Source organism: Oratosquilla oratoria, chromosome 11 (genome assembly GCF_046742065.1).
Source record: "Oratosquilla oratoria isolate Oo_2021 chromosome 11, ASM4674206v1, whole genome shotgun sequence".
Classification (NCBI taxonomy): domain Eukaryota; kingdom Metazoa; phylum Arthropoda; class Malacostraca; order Stomatopoda; family Squillidae; genus Oratosquilla; species Oratosquilla oratoria.
Genome location: NC_134787.1, coordinates 73,752,171 through 73,755,813, shown reverse-complemented (window position 1 = coordinate 73,755,813; position 3,643 = coordinate 73,752,171).

The following is a 3,643-nucleotide window of genomic DNA, read 5'->3' as shown; positions in this document are numbered from 1 at the left end:
AAGACTGACTTGACAGAATGGAAATTGCATGAAGAAAAAGAAATGGCCTTGGTGAGCTAAAGAAAACGTTTAGTTCTTTTCTAACCATAGCTTAGCTTTTCTGACTATATAACGATTTCATTCAGGTCAGAATAGCTTTTAAAGTTGAAAGGGCAAGTACTATATATCATAACATAGTGTAGATATCTATTTTCAAAAACCACACGAATTCATCCTGCTCATGTAAACTTCTGGGCCTGAATGGGTTAATAGATATTGTGACATACTGAAGTAAGGTTGACGATATTCCTGGCTGTGACTCGAGTTTAAGTGACCTAACACCCGCAGGTCTTGAGTGGCTGGCAACGTTCTTCAGACTCTTCCAAAGACCTCTTCGGAAAGAAAAGTTGAGCCGGTGTCTTTGTCGTATAAGTGTAGGTCTGTATATTTATTTCATCAGTTTGAAAGAGTAGCAGAGGAACAGTTGCAGGTTGTAAGCAGTTCCTATGTTTCGGGGGGGGGGGATTGGGCTGGAGAGCTATTGAAGAAGAGAGATTCTGAGCCAAGTCCGGAGACCAAGTGACAGACCCTCGGGGTTTCACCTTCAGATATATGTGAAGGTCTTGATCAATTTTAAAATGGACTGTAGATAGATGTTCCACTCCGACGTGCATTTTGCAGAACCATTGCTAAGGGATATCCCTAACCTTTTTGTGCTCGTTGACACTGACTCTTATTCGGTCTATTCTATTCACCTTAATACACCTTGTGTTAGGTGTTAAGGTGCAAACTCTACATATCTTATTTTGGGTCAAACTCAGGTCAAGTTTTTCTCTTGGGATGACTTTGAAATTAAGAAAAAATCTCATTGTTAAGGAACTTTGTAACAGTCAAGTATGGGAAAACGAGGGGAGGGAAACAAGGTATCTGTGGAAGAGCTTTTATTAGAAAAGTTATACATACTCCCAATAAAGGCTCTTCCAAGATTCCATGCTCCCTCCTCCATTCTCTCGTCTTCCCAAGCAAGTCAATGTGTACGAATTATACAATCAGTCAGTTAATCAATCAATCAGTGGAAGCAAACTCCGTGGCAGTACCTAGGTCACACTCCTTTTTCTTCCTTCTCCTATTCCTTCCCCTCCTCTAACTCCTCCTCCTCCTCCTCCTCTTCCTCCTCCTACTCCGTTCCACCACAAGGGTCTCTAGGCATAGGACTTAACCCATTCCTGAACTAATGATTCTATCTACTGTGAGTCCTCCAAAACGGTAACTTGCTCTTAATGAAATAAAATAGTTTTGTGATAGAATAATGCATCTAAAAAGCGTCATTCCTACGATGGCATTTCCTCATCAGAATTACATTGCTTCATGTTGGTCAGAATGATATCTGCATTGGACGATAGGTCAGTCTTTGTTATACATATATCATCAAAGTTTTTCAATGTGCAAATTTGAACAAAGCTTATTTCATATTCGCATTTACCTTTGTCAAGATTAGTTCGGAGAGTGTGTAGGTTACATTAGGTAACCAATTACAAGGCTGCCATTTACAATATGTAAACGTCAAAATAATTGTATGATCAGTTTGGTACTCTCACTCACACACGCTCTCATTCTCTCATTCCTTCATTTCTCCATCCACTCGCTCTCAATCTCTCACTTGCATCTGCGACAATATTACTGAATACATAGCATCTGTTTTCAAAAGGTTCCTTCTCTACACTCCTGGCTAATAACAAAAGTGTTTCTTACGTGATGGAATTAATATACTACTGGTCTGGTTTCTACATATATACATATTTTATCTACTTTGCAGCTTGGCACTCAATCGCTCACTTGTTCGCTCACTCACTTCTCATTCACTCACTCACTCACTCCCTCTCTTTTTCTGCTGTACGTATTGTCATTTGACTGATTTTTTTTTAACCAGCTCCCATCTAATGACTCTGACGTTGAAAGGAACCAATGCCTACTGATTCACCATTGTTACCAGATCTGCTGAAAGCCTTTTAGCGTTTAATGAAACACAATTAGAATTTAAACTTATTTTTTACAACGATTTGTGGAATCTTTGGTTCGAAGTTTTCGGACGAGTACCAGATGTTCATTGTCATATTATTAAGTCTTCATATTTACATTGTACACTGCCCATATCAAGACCAGAGTGAAAGACAATAAAACGCAAAGAGACAATCTAGTGTCTTATTATGATAGTCATAATGATTGAAGGGGCCAGGGGTTTTGTGACACAAGTCCTTCTATCCAGTAGCGACCTCAAGATCCATACTCTGGATCTGTTAGACCCATTGCTACAGACATTTCCATTAGTTGGATAAAATCACTTAGCTCTAGAGGGCGTGAATAGTGAAGCTGTAGGACGCAGTGAAAGGCTACACCATGGTAGTGTTTTCGTTCCCCACATGTATAATTGGTTGATGGTAATTTGATGTGCATTTCTATTCAGTATTTACTGTGTAATGTAGGTTATTTCGCTGAATATAAAAAATATTCAGCCAAAGGCTTTCGTTAAAAATAGATAAACAAATAAATAAAAGTAAACAGATATATTAGATAAATGATTGTTATATACATTAAAACTATTTTTCCCCCTCATTGATCTCAATTATTTTTAGTAGATATTTGTTTTATTTACAAAATATAAACTGATTCGATATTCTATGAAGCCATCATTAGAAGAAAAAAACTTGCTTTCTAGGAATATTTGGTCATAGGATTATACATAATAAAGAAAATTTAAAACAACTAAAAAAATAAACAAAATAGGGCATATTTACTGTGTGAAAATTATAAGGTATTACCAAACTTCTGGTAGCCACTATAGTCCGTGCCTTAGTTCATTTGTGTCTCTGTCGTCGGGTCTTAATACGACCTAATAACTAATACTTAGGCTCATGTTTAATTCAAAATACTATTGATGGCAGCCTCTTACCTCGTGCTGTTCTAGTGCATAGGTTCAAGGTGAACGCTCATGTAACAATTCAACGTTTCACGCCATTTGTTCCTCACCTTTTTTCTCGTCATTTCGATACTGGAGGTTTCAGCGTTTTATTCTAACAGTTTTATTTCTTTTACACAATCTACAAATTTGAAATAATTCATAAAAGAACTGCAAACATACATTAGTTTTATAACGGTTTTACTTCACATCTAAGTAATCCATAAAGGGTTGTCTATGCAACACGAGTGAATAAGATGTTTCCGTTTGTTGCGAATTCCTGCGGCAGTTTTATATGGCTGGTGTTATTCACCAAGATCGTAACGGATAGTGAAGAGGAACTTGTCCCTTCAGCTGTACTCTATTATTTAGTAGAACTTCACGCCGAGCGATTAACTTCCGGCACCTGGACATCATTACCAATAAATTCAAAATGAAGGTACAGACTTCGAATACTTCCATAAAACCTTGGAAAGTCCATTTTATCAACATTGAATAAAACTTTAATTGCAGAATTTTTTTTATTTTATATCCATGTAGGCGTACTTAAAATTCTCGGTACATTTCATATTTTCGTTCATAGTTTCCTTTGAATTGGCAGATCAGAGGTGGATCCTCCGCTCAGACTGACGCCAATCCAGACTCAGTTCGACGTATTTTTGAGAGATAGTTTAGTTTTCTCATTAGTTCGTTACCTGATCCTGAACA